Genomic DNA, 22401 nt, shown 5'->3' on the forward strand with positions numbered 1-22401 from the left:
TTTACCCTTGGAAACCCTATGGGGCAGATCTAGTCTGTCCTATAGGGTTGATAAGAATTGGAACTGACTTCACAGCAATGGGTTGTGTTGGGACTTGTAATCAAGATGCAGATGATAGTTCCAAGTAAAAGCTTAGGCCAGATAATTCCACTGACATAGCAAGTGAACTGTAACCCTGTGGACGGGCCAGGATAATGCTCAGTGACACAATCCAGAAACTACAACTTTGACTAACGCAAAACATTTCTTTTCTTCTGAAATCACAAAAATAAATGATTCTATTACCTCCCCCCCAAAGAATTTAGATGAGTGATAAATCAACCAACTTTAGTATTAATATTTTATAAAATTTAAGCACATGTGTGAAAACATGTTTTTGTACTATTGTCATGTTGTGTGTTTCTCTTATCTGATTTTATGTTCCTAAAAGCACTTAGGCGAAGTTAACATATACAGCTTATAAATTAATTGATATATTTAGAAGGATTTGACTAAGTTTATCATTTTTAATCCCTAAGAGAATTTACTTTATAAATTATATATTAGTTTAATTTATAAACTACACAAGAAGTATCGACAGCTTAGAGGAACAATTTTATTATTTTCAGTTAAATACATTGGTTATCAAAGCAAACACAAAAAGTTCAATGCCCTTTGGTTGATTAAGATGCCAGCAATATGTTGTTGTGGTTCGGAGCCGTCGAGTCAATTCAAACTCATGCGACCCTGTATACAACAGAAAGAAGCACTGCCTGGACCTATGCCATCCTCAATATTGTTATTACGCTTGAACCCATTGTTGCAGCCACTGTGTCAATCCATCTCGTTGAGAATCTTCCTCTTTTTCACTGATTCTCTACTTTACAAGACATGATGTCCTTCTCCAGTGACTGGTACCTCCTGATAACAAGTTCAAAGTAGGTGAGACAAAGTCTTGCCAACTTTGCTTATAAGGAGCATTCTGGCTGTACTTCTTCCAAGACAGATTTGTTTGTTCTTCCGGCAGTCCACGGTATATTAAACATTCTTTGCCAACACCATTTGACTAATGCAAAACATTCTTTTTCTTCAGTTCTTCGGTCTTCCTTATTCATTGTCCAGCTTTTCCATGTGTATGAGGGGATTGAAAACATCATGGGTTGGGTCAGGTGCACCTTAGTCCTTAAAGTGACATCTTTACTTTTTAACGCTTCAAAGAGATCTTTTGTAGCAGATTTGCCCAATGCAATACTTCGTTTGATTTCTTGACTGGTGCTTCCATGGGTGTTGATTGTGGATCCAAGCAAAAGGAAATCCTTGACAACCTCAATCTTTTCTTCATTTGTCATGATTTTGCTTATTGGTCCAGTTAAGATGATTTTTGTTTTCTTTGTATTGAGGTGTAATCCATACCGAAGGTTGCGGTCTTTGATTTTCATCAGTAAGGGCGTCAAGTCCTCTTCACTTTCAGGGAGCACGGTTGTGTCTTCTGCATATAGTAGGTTGTTAATGAGTCTTGCTCCAATCCTGATGCCCCATTCTTCTTCATACAGTCCAGCTTCTCAGATTATTTGCTTAGCATACAGACTGAATAAGTATGGTGAAGGGATACAACCCTGACGCACAACTTTCCTGATTTTAAACTAATAAGTATCCCCTTATAATGTTTGAATGACTCCGTCTTGGTCTATGTACAGTTTCCTCATGAGTGCAATTAAAAGTTATGGCACAGATCAAATAGTACTGACATTCCTACGGGCTGAAGGATCAATTCTAATAAGTCCATATCAAGACAATCAATTATTTATATTTCTCCAAATGTAAGGTAAATCAGAGACAGCACAGCACATGATACAAAGCAACTGCCCAATAAAATTAGTATATAAAAAATTATATAGACGAGATTATTTTACTTTGGACATATGACGTAGCCAAGTTCCTTTTTCTGAAGTAGAACTTAGAAAATGCAATAGCTGGTAAAGGTATCATCACCATGAATGGAAACACTAGGACTAGTGCACATGTGGTCCCCTAAATGTTGGTTAGAACCAAAAGTCACCTCTGTGATAACAATGTAAAAGTGGAAGCAATCAACTTGATTCTGCTATTACTCCATTGAGCTACAGGCCTATGAATTGTTAATGTAACAGGAAGGGAGAGTAAATAGGGTCGTTGCATACAGTTGTGCATGAGTCTAGGCATGCTGAGAAATCTACAAATTAGAAAGAGGGGGAGAGACAGCGTTACGTATGTGAGGGTTGAAATAAAAGGATCTAGAAAAAGGGTGTAAAAAAGTTTAACCTTTCACCAAGTGAAGTAATATGAAGCTGTATCCTTGTAACTTCACATATCAACCATTTGACCAGATATGCCCTAATACTGGACTAAAAAAAGTCAAAGTTAATTGGAAATGATTTAAATATCTTATGGAAGGAGAAAACGGTGAAAATACTATGAATTTGTGAGCATCTCAAGCTTTACATTGGAAGCATTACCTGTGTCATGATGGCAATTGTTCTGGGGGCAGACTTGCAAATGTGAAATGTTTTGAAGCCCTTGACTCCCTCTCCCCCTAACTGTGTACACCCTGGCAAATGCCAGCAAAATGTTACATGAAGCAAGTCCGGTGGAATGTTGAGAAGATGCTCTGTTTCCTGGCAGCCTCGTGAGCGTCAGGAGGTAATTCCTAGCTTATTTACCTTGTATTACAAGACAGTTACAGACATATCACAGCTTTTCTCAGTCACTCATTTATGAGTTTATTACCTTTCATAGCAGCCTAGGTAATATCTCACTACTTGAGAGAGCAAGAAGATGTGTTAGTGGTTAAATGACTTAATAAACAATCTGTCACCTCTCATTTTTCACTAAACCTGAGCACGTTTATGATGGATAAGGAGGAAGATTCCTTAACTTATTTGACATCGAGCTTATGAGAGCTGAAAGAAGAGTAATTTCAGGGAACCTCAGATTCCCTTCCTGATCTTCATTTATTATCTGGTAAAGCAGAGAAGAAAACTCTGGTGGTGTTATGGTTAAGAGCTACTACGGGTGCTAATTAAAAGGTTGGCAGTTCAAACCCATTAGCCATTCTTAGGAAACCATATGGGGCAGTTCTACTCTGTCTTATAGGGTCACTACAAGTCAAAATTGACTCAACAACAACAGAGTTTTTTTTTTTTTTCTTTTAAGCAGAGAAAAATGAGATCTTTTTAGAAAATATGTCCCATATTTGCTATTGAGCAAATAAGGGAATCAAGAAGTCATACACACACGCAAAATAACCCATTGCTGTAGAGACAATTCTGACTTATGGCAACCGCATGTGCTACAAAGTAGACCTGCTCCATAGGGTTTTCTTGGCCCTGGTGGTGCAATGGTTAAGCACTCAGCTGCTATCCAAAATGTTGGCAGTTCCAACCCATCTTGCAGCTACTCAGGATAAAAACTTGGCAATCTCCTTCTGTAAAGCGTACAGCTAAGAAAGCCCTATGAGGCAGTTTTACTCTGTCACATGGGATAGCTCTGAGGAGAAAATGACATGAGGGTACACAACAGTAACAACAACATTTATGAAAGTAGATCACCAAGACTTTCTTCCATGGTACAACTGTGCGGATATGAATAGCTAACATTTAGGTTAGCAGTTGAGTGTAAACCATTTGCTCTACCCAGGGACCTACACACACACACACACACACACACACACTTAAATTCATATTATACACACACATCATTTCAAGTTAGGAGTGAGGAAGCAATCAAAATTTTAGCTAAGAGACAGTCACAGGCTCCAAACTGCTCAAAGCCCAGCTCTGCCACTTGTTAATTGTGTGGCCCTGGGCAGGATACATAAGCTCTGTGTATCTCAGTTTCTTTCTCAAGAAAATGAGGTCAATAGTAGTACTTAACTTCTAAGATTGTTGTGAGGACTAAAAGCATTAAACAAACACTTTTAAAAATATCTGGTACATAAAAAGTACTCAAAAAATGGTAACAATTTTTGTTCATCAGAAATGGCTCAAGTCAGCCTTCAGGTGATTGTACCCTAGATTTGTGCCCATTGGATTGGGGAAGAACTGTTTACCTGCAGCATCCTCAGTGCTATATTGCTATTTCTCTGTGGTAGGAGGAATGGGAGCAAGTAGGAGAACTGGGCCTGCTCATCCAACAAGAAATTAGCAGAGAATCTCTTCTGCTCCTTTCTGCTCCAGAAGATACTGGTGATGTGAAGTCAAGAGAAAATAGAATTTCCCCACTGTCTTGAGCTCTTTATAAACCAGGGTTCCTTACAAACCTGCTATCGCGGCTGCAATATCTTTAACAGTAAAATGAACGAGAAAAGAATCTTACTTTGTGGGCGCTTCTCTATTTTCTTGTTCCATAATTGAATTATGTTGTTTACTATGAAAGTCGCTGGAATCATGAGTCCTTAATATAAGCGACCACATTATATTTGTAAGAATATGTTTCTACCAATAGCAACAGCATGATAGTCATTTTAAATCTGGTCTCAACAAACACATCACAGAATCTCAAGTTAAGGAAAGTTGAAGAAGTGATAGTTTCTCAATTAGCCCATGACAGGGTCTAAATTAAGCTGATTGTTAGTTTGAAAGAAAACAAACAAACAAATACAGAAGCATTAGTCATATACATTACTTACTGCAAAATTTGCAACTGAGTTATGGAGTCTTTGCTGGAATTCCTTATGTTGCTATCGTTTTTCACCCAGTGTGTGGTCAGTGCATCACTTGAAGCATAAATTCCTCACTATGTTAATTGCAGAGCATGTGACATGAATGGCAATGTAGGAAAAAGAATCAAAGTAATGTTGCAAAGTATCAGTTTGTATGAAATGCTGATTAGCAAAAAACAAAAAACAAATCTTGAGAGTAAAGGGTTCATTTTTATTATAATAGGAGATGGCTTTTTTTTTTTTAAGTAAACTTAAAATGAGGAGTCCAGTCCCAGGCCAATCTTACGTGTAATGTTATGTGTAATCTCTCGTGCATGACCATAGGCAAATACCAGGCTTTACTTACTTTGCAAGCCTCATGGGAGAAAGCTACCCTCTCCATACCAGACTTGGTGCACAGCTGGTACGTGACAGTTTTCTGGAGGGAGTCACAGTTCAAGAACTCAGCCCCCTCAGGGTCAGCCATGCTCATATGCATATCTGCATTGCTAGCTTAGTCACCTCCATTCGAGGCCTCCTGATAGGGGCCTCAGCCGAGACACTTTCCAGACGCTTCTACTGAAACCTCCTTATCAGGGACCTTGGACCACTCTGACTCAGCACCTTTCCCCTCTTAACCCTTCCCTTCTCACTCCCCCATTCCACAGGTCCATTAAGAGGCAGGAGCCTTGTGTTCAGGGCTCTTGGACAGTGAAACAAATCTCCCCACGTTCATTGCACCCACCTAACTCTCACTTGGTGCCATTCCATTGGGAAAAATAGAACACTAGGGAGGTGGACCTTCTTTTTGCCTCTTGCTTGCACTGTTACAGTAAGTGGATAAATTGTTACTTTCAGTCTGGCTTATTGTTCTAACTGACCACCTTGACACATGGTTGTTTGATAAAAACTACCGTGATTTTTGTGTTCACCTACATTTGACAAAATCCCTGATTTGTCTCTCTTACTCAGCTTTACTTATTACTTTCATAGGCTCAGGTTATTTTATAAGACACGAATCTTAGGCACCTCCTCAGATTCCCTGGATACCAGCAGCCTCCTTGACACTGGGCCATGTTCCACCTCAGAAGCTGCCATGCTGAGCAGACTGGTGGAGTCTTCTCAGTCCCATGTCTGGAGCCAGCACGTCACTTGCCCTGGGAAAGCCAAACCTTGTCCTTTGGATGCCTTTGCACAGGCAAGCCAACCTGCCTCACAACCAGAGTTTCTGGCTCCCCCATCTACTTCCACACCTGGATGAAACACCACACCACAGGAGAGGATTTGGCATCTTGTGTTTGTACAGAAAGCAAATATCACATCCCAGAATATAAGCGAATTAACTCCCACAGAGTAAACTTTGAAAAGCAAAAAACAATAGAGAGCTGGGGAAATAAATTTCCTCCCTTTCCTCCCTCCCGTAGATGTTGGAAGTCATAGTCTGTATCCCCTGGCAATCCATCAACTTCCCTCCTGTGCTAAACTACCTCCCTGCTAAGAAACTGCTGTCTCCTGCAGCCGCCATGAGGTGGTAGCCAGTGTGGCCAAGGGATGTTGTCGCTTTACCTCTACCATGGGCTCACTTCCTTTTTCTCACCGATGCTGTCCTGGATTTCACTTTCCAAATTGCTGCATTATCCCTTTTATGCTTGCCTCAGGCTCTCTTTCCTACTGGCAGTGATAGTTATATTTTTCTTGGGTTTTGTGATAGGAAGTCCTATCTTATCATTTTATTCCTTTTATCTTCCTAATAGAATTGTTACTATTTGGGATTAAAACCGCTAACCTATACATTTTTCCTAAATTAAAGTCAGCTGAGATATTATGAGCACCATGAACAATTTGATGGTGACTGAAAAAAAAAGCGGATTAATTAAATGTCTTCTCTTATCAGAATACCAAGACAATTCAGAGCAGAACAATGCATCTGTTTATAAACACTCTTGCGAGGGAAGAAATACACAATTTGTTTAACAACGTTTATGCCTTTTACTTTTTCAAGAAACACAGGAAGAAGACAGCCCCCAAAGGTCAGGAGAAGGATTATTGTTGAGTTTAGGATAATTATTAACGGTGGGTAGAATGAGCTCAGCAGAGGCAGAGATAGATTCTGTGATTCTTGAGGGCAGTAGGTAAATTTTTTTTTTTACAGAGGATAATAAACACAGTTGACTGACTGTGCCAAGACACCAGGGTCATATAAACCTGCAGGAGTTGGCTTTCTTGTTTATTTCTGTTTGTCTCTGGTTTGTTTCCTGGGAGAGGATTATATTGAGATTTGCGACCTTCTTCTTCGTCCAACTCCACTTCTTGAAGGAGGCAGATTTGGTACGTGGTTCTTTACCCCTTACTCCCTCATCCTGACACAAAACCAAAGAAACCCAAACCAGGTGCCGTTGAGTCACTTCTGACTCATGGCGGCCCCCTGTGGTTCAGAATAGGCTGCCCTCCCTAGCATTTTCATGAGTGTGACTTTTTGGAAGCAGATCACCAGGTCTTTCTTCTGAAGTACCTCTGGGGGGGTTCAAACTTCCAGCCTTTCAGTCAGTAGCCTGTGCTTAACTGTTAATGCCACCCAGAGATTCTCCATCCTAACAGGAAAAAAAAAAAAACTGTTGCCGTCAAGTCAATTTCAACTCATCACTACCCTATCCTGATACCCTGACAGAGAGAACCTTTACTATGGCAGCTTAACAAATGACCTTTTAAAATATCTCAAATATATTATTAAAAGTGAAGTAATTAAATGTGCTTTGGCCGTCAAGTCTCTTTTCAAACTGAGTATAAACTATAATGAATCTCTGAGAAGAGCAAGGGGAAAGCCCGCCTACATTTTCAGGTTCACTGTTGCTCCTTATTGATCAAAAAGGTGGTGACTCTGCTGAGTGAGAAATGAGTTCCATCTTCCTTCACCTTCTCCCTAGCATGATTTAACTTCTGCTCAGTTACTGCTTGTGGCCGAATCAGTGCTAACAGCTGCTACTGTGAGCAATTGGAGTCCCTAGCTGCTGATATGCATAGAGGAGGGGGTGTTCAGTTGAGCTAAGATGCAGTAATCAACTAAATGTTCTTTTCCAATTCTGAGGGGGATGGCTAGCACTAAAGATCATTTCACAGTTCCAGATTGACTAGAGGAACAGCAGTGATATAAAAGGGAATAGTCGGCTTATGTTTTCACATAAAACTGGGAAGGGTTTACAACCACCTTAAATGATAAATAATTGGTTTTCATCCTAATCAACACCTCTGCAGCATTTGGCATTCCTCCCTTTGAAATTTTTTCTTCCTTTGTCTTCAGACTCTTCTCTACTGCATGCTTCTCTTTTGTCTCACTCATTTTTACCCAATAAATCCTAGTTGTCTCTGGGGTTCCAGTTTTAATCCTGTACATAGACAAGTGCCTGGCACAGTGCCTTGTACAACGTAGACCATAAATAAGGCTGCACTGCCTTCCCTTCTTTTCTGGTTCTCTGCTCTTGGGGGGCTTAGTCACCACCAGGGCTTCAACTACCATCTCCATTAAAAAACAGTGGCCGTTGAGTCAATTCCAACTCATGGCAATCCCTGTATGTCACAGTAGAACTGTGTTCCATTGGGATTTAAAATGGCTGATTTTTCAGAAGTAGACAGCCAGGTCTTTCTTCCAAGAAGCTCTGGATGAACTCAAATCACCAACCTTTGGGGTAGCAGACAAGCATTTTATCCATTTGTACCACCCAGAGACACCGTCTTTCTTAAAACAAACAAACAAACAAAAATGTTGTGGTCAAGTTGATTCCAACTCATAGCAACCCTATAGGACACAGTTGAACTGCCCTATGGGGTTTCCAAGGCTGTAATCTTTATGAAAGAAGACTGCGACATCTTTCTCCTGCAGAGTGGCTGGTGAGTTCAAAGCGCCAACCTTTCAGTTAGCAGCCAAGTGCTTTAACGACTGCACCATCAGGGTTCCTCTATCTTCGTTCCAAACCCATTGCACTGAGGTGATTCCAACATAGGAGCCTGCAGATCTGCCTCCAGTCCCAAAAGCCCTACCAAGACTCAGGTCCTGTAGACAAATATCTTCTAGTCACTTTCTCAAAATTTCTACCCGGTCATGTAAAAGTTGAGCCCCACCAAACTGAATTTTTCCCCCACTCTTTTAAAAACGTTCCCTCTCCTGTGGTCCCTGTCACTTTAAAAACTATCACAATTTCATTGCCATTAAAGCTATAAAGATTAATGTCCCTTTGTTATTTTTGTTAGTTGTTGTTGAGTCAATTCTGATCCCATGTGTGCAGAGTAAAGCTGCTCAATAGGGTTTTCAAGGCTGTGACCTTTCAGAAACAGATCGCCAGGCCTGTCTTCTGAGGTGCCTCTGGATGGGCATGAACCACAGACCTTTTGGCTAGTAGTTGAGCACTTAACTCTGCATCTCCCGGGGACTCCAACATCCTCTTAAATTTTCTATTTTCCACTTCCCTCTTTTCACACTGCCACTAGTCTACTCCATTCTCCATAATTTCTTACCAGCACAATGGCTTCTAACAATTGTCCCCACTTCCAGTATCCCTCAGCTATTCCATTCCATTCCATTCCACTCCATGCATTTCAATGCATCCATTCCATTGTATCAGAACTATATTTTTATAATCCTTTCTGTATCATCCCACTCATCTGCTTAGAAATTATCTATAGCTCCTCATTGTCAACTACACCAGATCTCTGGTTACTCTTCAACCATTGTTGCAATTTCTTTGGCCTGAAATACCACCCCTCTGGCGCGATAGTCTGTGTGATCCTTTAAGCCCAAACTCAGATTTCTTTTTATTGAAACTTTCCAAGTCATCCTTGCTCAAGCATAATTTACCACTCTTTTCTCTATATTCCTGTAGTATTTCTTCAAAGTTTTTGTAGATTGAAGAAATGTTTATGTTACATGTATTTTAATCTTTCTTTATTCAGCTTCCCCATCAGATTAAATTATTGCAACTCCAGCCCTTACTAAGCCATGTCATTGGCCTATGTCTATATGCCAATCTCCATTCCTGGATAGGTTAGCTTCTTCAAGGAAAGGACAAAATCTTGTTACCTTCTCATACTCAGTGTCTGCCACAAGTGCTTCTTCAGATAGGGTCCTCATAATACCATTTCTTAGTGAGCTTTGTTACATAAGAATTCAAATTAGGTAATTCGGTCTTTTGCATGAGTGTCTATCTCACTTATTTTTGGTAATTCCTCTTGATTGTGTAATCGCGTATTCTATACTGCTCACACTGGGAAAACAGACTCCAGCCTTTTCCAGCCCAGGTGAGAAACAATTGGAACTTGATGAATATTGAGGAAGAATGCTAATTTAATTAATCATGTAATTCTTTGTCTCTTAATTAGAAAAGGGGCTAAAAATTGCTTTATCATGGTGATTTTCTGTTGTATTTTTTTATACGATGGACTGGAGCAAAAAGCTTACAGTTAAAATGTAAACTATTTATATATTTACTTGCTTTTATCAGTTTCTTTCAGTACGTCAGATAAGATACACAACATTTTTTGTGAGGGTTAAGGCATTCAAAGACAAATAAGACATTGCCTCCACATCCAAGATGTTTATAGGCTAGTACAGAAGCAGGCATGTAAACAACTGACATCCAAAGCCAAATAAATCAAGTGATTGCTAGAAGTACAAGCCGTGCTATGAAAGGGCAAAAGAGGACAAAAAAAAATTAATTTTGGGTGTGAGACCAGAACATATTTCATAAGGAGGTGGCCAAAACCACTAAGCTGGGCCCTGACTCATGGACCATTTGACATGGTGATTAATTCACTTTGGATTCCCTATTGAGGTTTTTTCCAGTTTTTGTTCTAACAGCATCTTCTTTCCTTCTGTTTGGTCTGTTCCATTATCCCATAGACTAATTGAACCTTGCTCATCATTTTTGTCTCTAACTCTTGTTTTAACTAGTGTGGGATACAGTTATATGTGGAGTTAGGCACATGAAGCACCACTTAGCAGCACGTATGGAACGTTCATCAAGCTAATTTCCTGCAGCAACGCTATTAACCTGGCATTTCTGAAGTCAGGATCATTTGCAACTGCTGTTTGGAGAATAATCCCAAAGAAATACTGCATGCTTCACTGATCACAGTTTGTGAACAAATGTCAGTTTTCATTATGCATTGCTTAGATCCTAAAGAAATGAAAAAATTTTTTTAAATACACGTTTTGAGATTATTCAATCCATCTAAGTAAATATTATGTAATAACAGTCTGGAAATTATAAGTAGTCATATATAAACAGCCATTTATTTATTAATTATAGTTGGAATATTAATGCATTCACCTCTTTTGTCGATTACCCAAAGTTGCAATCCTTTTAAAAAATTTTCTCTAATGTCTATCTCTAAATCAATTAGAACACTTGAATTATTTTATATTATCAGTATAAGTAAAGTAGGATGACTTAAAACATCTCAAATTATTTACAAGTTCCTCCCTTATCATTGACACTCTCCTAATTCCTGCAATATAATTTACAACCCTCACTCCTATAATCGATGGACACAGGAAATCTCTCAAATTTATTTTTAGAATGAATTAAAATATATCAATGTCATGCAATCACTAAATTAAAAAAAAGTCTACTGCATTATGCATAATGCCTGAAAAGAGTGATCATTATGGTAGAGGAGGGAGAGAATAGGAAAAATATGCTGTATTCTCTAGGTGTCTTCAATTATAAATCTTAAAAACAGCCTAGACATCATTAATGTATTCATCCCAAGAAAAGGTGAACACTTAAAGAAACTTTATAGATAATACCCTCCAAGCAATATAAAATGTACATACCCGTTGTCGTTGAGTCTAATGGTGACCCCATTTGTCACAGAGCAGGACTGTTCCACAGCAGTTTTCCTGGCTGTAATCTTTACAGAAGCAGATGGCCAGGCCTTTCTTCCATGACAACACTGGGTGGGTTCCAAATGCCAACCTTTAGGTTAGTAGTCAAGTCCAAACCATTTGTACCACCCAGAGCCTTAAAATCCACGTAGCAATTATAAAATAAAGCATTAGCTTTTTTTTCTCATTAGAGGCAGTGTCGATTAACAGAACTGCTCAATAACTGTGTTGTTGGGGAAGCTGTGTCACCTCTTTGCATACAAAGTTTCCAAAGAGCTTCAAAAAAAGGTAGCACTTTGTGTAGCTGTAATACATTAAAGTAGAGGTCATGTCATTTTACAATAGTACTCTTCGCTTTTGTTTTGTTTTGTTTTGTTTTGTTTTTTTACTTCCACCTATTCTAGGTCTTGTTTAAGTCACCTTATAAGCTTTGAACAGCTGAGGCTAGAAAGGAAAGAACAGTACATCTTATGGGTTATTTGCTACATTTGGATTGGTCCATCGTACGACTGTTCTCCCCACTTCAGGTATCTCAATCAGTTGGAGATGACGTTAAAATAAGTAATATCTGTTTTTCTTCTTATTCTCAACTACTTCTTATTCCTTCATGGACCAGTAAGAATCAGGAAATGTAGAGAGTCTTTTACTTTTTCCATAAGAGGGAGAGCAGAATGTATGACCTCACTGCTAATGAGAAAGCCTCTTAGTGGCTTCGGATGGCCCTGTTCTCAACTCACTGGAAAAAGTATGTCCAGTAACCGAAAAAAAAAAAAAAACAGTTGTCGTTGAGTTGATTATGACTCGTAGCTACCACATGTGTTTCAGAGTAGAACTGTGCTCTACAGGGATTTCAATGGCTGATTTTTCTGTAGTAGATAGCCAGGCCTTTCTTTTGAGGTACACTTGAACTTCCAACCTTCCAGTAGCAGTAGAGCACATTAACCATTTGCACCCATCACCCAGGGACTCCTCTAATGATAATAATAGAAAAAAAAATTGCCTTCAAGTCAATTCCAACTCATAGCAATCCTAATGGACAGAGTAGAACTGCCCCATAGAGTTTCCAAGGAGCGGCTGGTGGATTCAAACTGCTGACCTTTTGATTAGCAGCTGTAGGCCTAACCACAACACCACCAGGGTTTCCTTTAATGATGATAAACCCAGTGCCCTCGAGTCGATTCCGACTCATAGCGACCCTGTAGGACGGATAGGCAGTATTTACTGAATGTTAACTCTGTGATAGTGTTATGCATTCTTATTTGCCCTTCACAAACAAGCTCCCCACAAAGTAGGTAACATTATTAACATAATTTTAACTTCATTTTACAGAAGAAGAAAATGATAGGGACAGATCACATTACCTATTTAATACCATGAAAGTTGTAAGAAATAGTATCAAGAGTCCACAGTCTAGAAACTTAACTACATGCTACATATACATCCAGGGTGCTCTTGCCCAGATCCAGGAAGGCATCACTGTCCACTGGCAACATTACACTATTTCTTTAACTTCCCATTATGTCTGGGTTTAATTCTCTAAAGCTTGTCTAAAAGTGAGATGGATGACATTGGTGGGGCAAAATTGTGAACACCATATCCATCAACCCTATGCTTTGTTCACTTCCAGCTTCCTGATGCCCCTTATACAGACAGTGAAATAAGAGCAGACACTTCACAAAACTTTCACATATCTGGTGGAAGATAAGAAAAGATAATCAGATCTTCTTTATTCTCTTTAACGGAACTCCAGAAAGGAAAACCAGAAAATCAGCCCACAGTAGCTTTAGGCTTTCTAATAAGAGAAAAATATAGTCATGTATTATATCCTGACATTCCTACTTTTCATGCCCTCTACTCTGGATTAGAAATCCTGGTAGCATAGTGGTTAAGAGCTACAGCTGCTAACCAAAAGATGGGCAGTTTGAAACTACCAGACACTCCTTGGAAACCCTGTGGGGCAGCTCTACTCTGTCCAGTAGGATCACTATGAGTTGGAATCAACTCCAAGGTAACAGGTTTGGTTTTTTTTTTAGTTTACTCTGGATTACATTTGTCTAGGATACTTGTAATATTAAGGATTTAAGGTCACAGCATAAGTGACAGGGACAGAGAGAGAGACAGAGGAATAGAACTGACCAGGTATGACCTTTCACACACCTTCAACCTTAAGAACATTTCAGAGAAAGACAAAAAAAATTCATTATATATAAATCATTATTCTTACTACAATTCATATTTGTAAGGCTGTGAGGTTTTGCAAAAAATTTAAATTGAGATCATTAGTTATTTTTAAATTTGAAGATAAATTAATATGTTCAAAATTTCTGAGTAAACTGAAGTTACTCAAACGAAAATAAATTTTAAATGACTCGTGATCACCTAGTCAATTATTTTTCTTATCCTTGGAGAAAAGCCATGGCCTAAAAGGCCAAAATCAACTTGTAACATTAGTTGAGAAGATAGCAGGTATTCTTTTAATTCTTATTTGTCAAATTTATCTTTAATCAACACCTTGAGATATTCTGTAATGGGAACTATAAAAAAAAAAAAAAAAAAAACAGTTCTTATCTTAGTCTAATTCTTCCCAGGCTGTAGATGAAAAGAACTGTCGGGTGGGCATATGACTTGACCTTTACATCCTTATCTTCTCAGAGAATAATCTGATTGTTTGTATGCATGAGGAAGCAGCTGAAACATCACTAGGACAATATGATGGCAAAAATAAATGGAAATCTCTGAGCAGTACTGTGTAGGAGTGCAGATTTGCTTCCTCGGAAGTTTACTTTTCACTTCAGTATAATACCAATGTTTTCTCTAATTCAATAGTTATCAAAATTACTGGTCTTGCTAGCTGATTGCCAGTTTCCTATTACTAAGTCCACGGCCTACACGGAACTACCCATGGGGAAGACAAGTCAGATTCAATTTACCTCCTTTCCCAGAAGGTCAGCAAGTACTCTCCCAAATGATGAAGGAGAATGAAATAGGTACATTTTGAATTCTAGAAATGAACAAAAATATATAAGTGATTCATTTTATATGAAGATGATGGATTCCAATTACAGATATTTTTACTACTATCACTACTATAAGTGAAATATAAGGAGAAATAATATAATATTACAGAAAAAATATAGTCCAGAGATTCATGGAATGATAGACTGTTAGAGCTGAATGGGACTCCAGGGGTCATCTACTGTCAACTCCTAATTTTATGGGCGATTCAAGGAGCAGCTAAGAAAATGAAAGAACATATGTAGGGCCAAAAACTTGACAGATGGAGACTAAGAAGGGAATCTCTTGACAACAAAGATGTACTGCTTTTGTTATACTACCTTCTTTACCTCACTTCTTTAGGAACACCTTCACTGTAATACCTTGATCTGGGCTCTAGAAAACCACTTTGGTGAACTCTCTTCAAAAGTGTCTTGGAAGGAGAAATAGATTTAAAGTACTCTCGCTACATCCAAACCAATGAAATTATATAAAAAAAAGTATGTGTAAGTATATATAATGTATGTACACCCCCTCAAAATAAAACAAAATCCCATTGCAGTTGAGTCTATTCTGACTCATAGTGACCATATAGGACACAGTAGAACTGCCCCACAGGGTTTCTAAGGAGTGCCTGATGAATTCCAGCTGCCGACCTTTTGGTTAGCAGCCATAGCTCTTAACCACTGCACCACCAGGGTTTCCATACATATACACACACATATATAAATTATTGTAATCAAATCGGTATGCTAATGACATAAGAAAAGAAAGACAACCCAGTGGAACAGAATAGAGAATCTAAAAATAGATCTCAATATATATGGTAATTTAATGAATGACAGGAATGGCATTTTAATTCAGCGGAAAAGATGGATTATAGTACAACTGGTCAAATACCTAAGGAAGAAAATACATGTTGGACCCTATACCTGTTAGAATTGCTTTTAGCCTAAATAACAAAAAGTTTGTAATAGGGTAGCTTAAACGTAAGTGGCTTACACAAACATATTGTTTTACATAATAAAAAGTCTAGGGGTATGCAGTTAAGTCTATGGCAGCTGATCAAGGACACGGTCTCCTTTCTGTCTTCCTGTTCCATCATCTTTAGTGTGTGGTTTTCATTCTTATCGTTGCACTGCTCAATGGCTACAATATCCAATGAAGGCATAATATCCATATTACAGGAGGAAGGCAAAGGGAAAGATATATGGAAAAAGAGCTTGATTCTAATGAGGTTTCTGTTTTTACTCAGGAAGGGATGCCTTCCGCAGGGACTCCAGCCTATAGCACAAAAAGGATCCCATGGCCCTCAAGCTACAAAGGAACCTGGGATATCAAATACAAGTTCCTAGCTTGATAACAAAAATACCAGGAGAGGAGGGCTTGGAGCATGATTGTAGAGTAAGCCAAACCACAGAATCTGCCAAATATAAAAATAAAACTTAGAAACCTTAATGAATTTAATGTAAAAAACAAAAAAAAAAATAAAAAATGAAAGCCTGTTAAAAAATATAGGCGATTATATGCCCATATAAGATCAGGGAAGACAGTCTCAAACAAGACTAAAAAAATACATATATTTAATTTAAAAAAAAACTCAGTTGGCAATATAATTTTTTTAAGTCTATATGACAAAAGAAAACAGAGTTAAAAAACAGACTATTAAGAAAAGTCTGTTATGCACGTAGCAAACTCAGACATACACACACACACACACACACGCCCAACATAAAGAACCCTTACAAGAGTGCAAGAGACAAAAAGCCCAAATGAATAAATGGACAAAGGATACTGTTTGGGTAATTTATAGAGGGGTAAAAGAGCAAAATAATATATAAAAAGATGCTCAGTTTCCCTAGTCATCAGCAAAATACAAATCTGACTAACAATTAAGTATCATTTTATATTTATTAGGCCTACAAACATGTTCTAAAAAGAAAGAGATTTACCTCCTATAGCAATATCCCCAGGAAAAGTGTAGTCTTTTCCCTGGTGGTGGAAATGTCAAGTTTTATAGCCTTTTCAGAAAGCAATCTGATAGCATCTTTTAAAATCTAAAGCGAATACACCCTTGACCTTAGAAATAGCATTCCTGAGAACCTAACCCATAAAATAAAAGCATTAACACATATAGATACAACTCCAAAATATTAATGGCAATACTGTTCAAAACGGCAAAACACTGGGAGGAAGGCCTAATATCAACCATTAGGAAAAAGCTGACTAAGGTACATTATATTCACATTCTAGAATAATGAATGTGTAGGCACTATAAAAAATTATTAAAATTTACCAACTGACTTTTAGAATTTCTATGATCTTTTGAATGAGAAAAAGTGCAGAAAAAACATGAACTTATCATTTTGAAAAAGATTTAAATCTATGTATGTGCATTTATAGATAGATACATACAGAGATGATACATAAATGTTTGTATGTGTATGCATTTGTATATAACCACATAAACATGGAGAATATATATAAGAATATATGCTAGGTTGTCAGCATATAGGACAGTATTGAGGTGGGGTGATCTAGGTGGAGAGTGGTAGGAGATGGGGGGGAGTTAACTAAGCAAAAGCAACCCTAGGTACAACGGAACAAAACACTGACCAGTCCTGCACCACCTTCACAATCATGGTTATGCTTGAGGCCATTGTTGCAGCCACCGTGTCCATCCATCTTGTTGAGGGTTTTCCTCTTTTTTGATGATCCTCTACTTTACTAAGCATGATGTCATTCTCTAGGGATCGATCCTTCCTAATAACATGTCCAAAGTATGTGAGACCTACTCTCTCCATCCTTGCTTCTAAGGAGCACCTGGGCTGCACTTCTTCCAAGACGGATTTGTTCATTCTTTTGGCAGTCCACGGTATATTCAATATTCTTTGCCAACAAAATTGCAAAGGTGTCAATTCTTCTTTGGTCTTCCTTATTCATTGTCCGGCATGAATATGAGTCAATTGAAAACACCATGGCTTGGGTCAGATGCACCTTAGTCTTAAAGGATCTGTGTTTCCTTTATGTTAAGGTGTAATTCACTCTGAAGGCTGTAGTCTTTGATCATCAGTAAGTACTTCAAGTCCTCTTCACTTTCAGCAATCAAGGTTGTGTCTTCTGTATATCACAGGCTGTTAATGAGTCTTCCTCCAATCCTGATGCCCTGTTCTTCTTCATATAGTCCAGCTTCTCAGATTATTTGCTCAGCCCACAGATTGAATAAGCATGGTGAAAGAATACAACACTGATGCACACCTCTCCTGACTTTAAATCACCCAGTACCCCTTGGAAACCTTGAAGGCATAGTGGTTAAGAGCTACAGCTGCTAACCAAAAAGGTCAGCAGTTTGAATCCACCAGGTGCTCCTTGGAAACCGTATGGGGCAGTTCTATTCTGTCCTATAGGGTTGCTATGAGTTGGAATTGATGGCAAAGGGTTTTTTTTTTTTTTGGTTTAGCATCCCTTGCTCTGTTCAAACGACTGCCTCTTGATCTATGGACAGGTTCCTCGTGAGTACAATTAAGTGTTCTGGAATTCCCAGTCTTTGCAATATTATCCATAATTTGTTCTGATCCACACAGTCAAATGCCTTTGCATAGTCAATAAAATACAGGTAAACATCTTTCCGGTATTCTCTGCCATCAGCCAGGATCCATCTGACATGTGCAATGATATCCCTCATTCCACATCCTCCTCTGAATCTGGCTTGAATTTCTGGCAGTTCCCTGTCGGCGTACTGCTGCAACCACTTTTGAATTATCTTCAGCAAAACTTTACTTGCACATGATAAAATGATACTGTTCAATAATTTCTGCATTCTATTGCACCACTTTTCTTTGGAATAGGCATAAACGTGGATCTCTTCCAGTCAGTTGGCCAGGTAGCTGCCTTCCAAATTTCTTGGCATAGACAAGTGAACACCTCCAGCGCTGCATCGTTTGTTGAAATATCTCAACTGGTATTCCATCATTTCCTGGAGCTTGGTTTTCCACCAATGCCTTCAGTACAGCTTGGATCTCTTCTTTCAGTATCATAGTTTCCTGATCATATTATGCTACTACTTGAAATGGTTGAACGTCAACCAATTCTTTTTGGTATAGTGACTCTGTGTATTCTTTCCGATGTTTCATGGATCATTTAATATTTTCCCCTTAGAATCCTTCATTATCGCAACTCGAGGCTTGAATTTTTTTCTTCAGTTCTTTCAACTTGAGAAATGCTACGAGTGTTCTTCCTTTTTGGTTTTCTAACTCAGGGTCTTTGCACATGTCATGATAATACTTTGTCGTCTCAAGCCACACTTTGAAATCTGTTCAGCTCTTTGACTTCATCATTTCTTTTGTTTGCTTTAGCTACTCAGTGTTCAGAAGCAAGTTTCAGAGTCTCTTCTGACATTCATTTTGGTCTTTTCTTTCTTTCCTGTCTTTTTAATGGCCTCTTGCTCTCTTCATGTATGATGTCTTTGATGTCATTCCACAACTTGAATGGTCTTCGATCATTAGTGTTCAACTCGTCAAACCTATTCTTGAGATGGTCTCTAAACTCAGGTGGGGCATGCTCAAGGTTGTAATTTGGCTCTCATTGTACTTTGGCTCTTATGGACTTGTTCTAATTTTCTTCAGCTTCAACTTGGACTTGCATACGAGTAACTGATGGTCGGTCCCACAGTTGGCTCCTGGCATTGTTCTGACTGATGATATTGAGCTTTTTCGTCACCTCTTTCCACAGATGTAGCCAATTTGATTCCTGTGTATTCCATCTGGTGAGGTCCACATATACAGTCACCATTTATATTGGTGGAAAAAGGTATTTGCAATGGAGAAGTCATTGGTCTTGCAAAATTCTATCACGTGATCTCGGCATAGTTTCTATCACCAAGGCCATATTTTTCAACTACTGATCCTTCTTTGTTTCCCACTTTTGCATTCCAATCACGAGTAATTATCAGTGCATCCTGATAGTGTATTCAATCAATTTCAGGCTGCAGAAGTTGGTAAAAATATTCAATTTTTTTATCTTTGGCATTAGTGGTTGGTGTGTAAATTTGAATAATAGTCTTATTAACTGGTCTTCCTTGTACGTGTATGGATATTATCCTATCACTAACAGCATTGTATTTCAGGATAGATCTTGAAATGTTCTTTGTGACAATGAATGCAACACCATTCCCCTTCAAGTTGTCATTTCTGGCATAGTAGACCATATGATAGTCCAATTCAAAATGGCCAGTATCAGTCCATTTCAACTCACTAATGCCTAGCATATCGATGTTTATGCATTCCATTTCATTTTTGACGATTTCCAATTTTCATAGATTTATACTTCGTACATTCCACATTCAGATTATTAATGGATGTTTGCAGCTGTTTCTTCTCATAATTGAGAAATGCCACATCAGCAAATGAAGGTGCCGAAACCTTGACTCCATCCCTGTCATTAAGGTTGACTCTACTTTGCAGAAGCAGCTCTCCTCCAGTCGTACTTTCAGTGCCTTCCAACCTGAGGGGCTTATCTTCTGGCACTATATCAGACAATGTTCCACTGCTGTTCATTAGGTTTTCAGTGGCTAATTCTTTTCACAAGTAGACTGCCAGGTACTTCTTCCTAGTGTCTGAGTCTGGAAGCTCATCTGAAACCTCTCCTGCTGGTATTTGAATACTGGTGGCATAGCTTCCAGCATCACAGCAACTCAAAAGCCCTCGTAATGTGACGAACTGACAGACACTTAGGGGTACTTGAAATGCATCTATAGTGAAATTGCCATTTTGTTTTGTTAAAGAAAAGTGATTCCCTTGTTTTCATATGATGTTTATAAACAGTTATCACTTTATAGACAGACATTTTAGATGCTTTTCTTTCTCATATGCCTCAGAAATTTTCTGCTGAAGCTGTCTTCTGATACTAGAAGAACTGCTGGTATTAAAATAAATTCATAATTTTGTTTTATTGCTGAGACAAATTTTTATTAGTGTGCGCTTTCTCTTTCAAGTTTCTGATTGTCAAAGGTCTGGTTTCCTTTGAGTGTAATGGACATTCTCCTTACATTACATTTTGACTCCTAGCCAAAGAGATCACAAGAGATAACAGGATCACAAAGGATGGAAGCCTCAAAGAAACAGAAAACATATCTAATATCCTGCGTAATCACTGTCCTCAAAGCACTCAATAGTTATCATTTTGAATCCTTCATGATACGCTTCTTTCAGAATTCTGATGCAGTGTGAGCCTCATTAACGATTTCTATTGGAGACATTTTTATCTTTCAGAAATAATGCTATGAAAGCTCTCATTAGTATTTTAATTAATATGTTACAAATAACGCATTTGTATATGTTACATTTGTACTTAGCCTTCCTCCTGGAACTTTTGGTTTCTCTAAAATTTCTGAGGACTTCAAAGACAGACATAACAATTTTACGTGTTAAAATGCACTTCAATTACCCTCCATATCATTATATTGTGGACTGCTTGGATGTTTATTGTAGTGAATTCTAATGGATAATATCCAAGAATAATGATTAAGAAAGCAGTAGGTTCTCATCTTTGTCACTGAATAGCTCTGGGTCTTCGGGCAAATCACTTAATCTCTGGGTCATCATTTTCTCATTTTTAAATAGCAAGGATTGAGCTAGTTGACCTCTAGGGTTTCTTTCAGCTGTAAAAGCTATGATCGCATGAGTCAAATGTGTTTTCTCATTAGCAGTGACAATGAATCTGGTGTGTTCACTTTCTTTTTGACTACCAAAAACCAAACCCATTGCCAACAAGTAAATTCCGACTCACAGCGACCCTATAAGACATACCAGTACTGCCCCATATGGTTTAAGGAGCAGCTGGTGGATTTGAAATCTCCACCTTTTACTTAACAACTGAGCTCTTAAACTACTGCACCACCAGGGCAATAGTAAAACAGAGGTACTTATTTAACTTTTGACTGAAAAGGACATAGCATATTAGACCTCTCAAAAAATAACTGCAGAGTTCTTAGGACAGAGTAAGAGAAAAACAGGACAACATTTTTGACATTTTGTACATGATAACTTTTTTCTTATTATTATTTGATCCACACTTCAGAATTTTTAATGTGGAGCTTCATTTCAATATATTTTTGCTGGCACTTATAGGTATCTTAGACCCTATTAAGGACATGACGTGAATATAATGCTTAAACTGTTGTACTGATTACTGCCTGCACTGCAGTATATAATGTAATTCCATAGCAAAAAATATCCTATTGCCTTTTATGCTGAAGGTTGTTTGGTAGAGCCTTCAACATACCAGTGCAGTCAGCAATGACAGCTTTTGTTAACTACTAAAAAACTACATGATCCTTTTGGTGGGATTAAATTTAGAATTTCACTTATATTTTATTTAACGTATTCTTAAAATAGTATCTGGATTTTTCTGTATTAATTTTTTTTTAAATATTTACTGTATTTCAATAAATAAAAGAGGTCATCAACTTAAGACACACTCTTATTATATGTACTGTCAAAATACATAAAATATTGCCAACTAATGACAACTTTACATACTCCTGCCTATTTTTATGTTTTTCTGTGTACACTTTTCAATTAAATGCAAAATGATAGTATGATTTTTTAAATCATTTTAAATGTCAGTTAAACTCAACCAGCAGTACACAAAACCCAATTTTCATCACTTCAATGATGACAATGCAAATACCAATTAGCTAAATTTACATATACCCAGACTCTGTTAATCCCATTGTCACTGCATTTGGCTGATAGTGACTTTTAGATGTATTCTTAATTCAGACATGCTCAAATGTGAATGAACGTCTTAGAATCAATATATTTATATAAATAAAAATATCCTTCTATGATACGAATATTTAAAATTAAAATAA

This window comes from Loxodonta africana, chromosome 1, assembly GCF_030014295.1.
Source record: "Loxodonta africana isolate mLoxAfr1 chromosome 1, mLoxAfr1.hap2, whole genome shotgun sequence".
Taxonomy (NCBI): domain Eukaryota; kingdom Metazoa; phylum Chordata; class Mammalia; order Proboscidea; family Elephantidae; genus Loxodonta; species Loxodonta africana.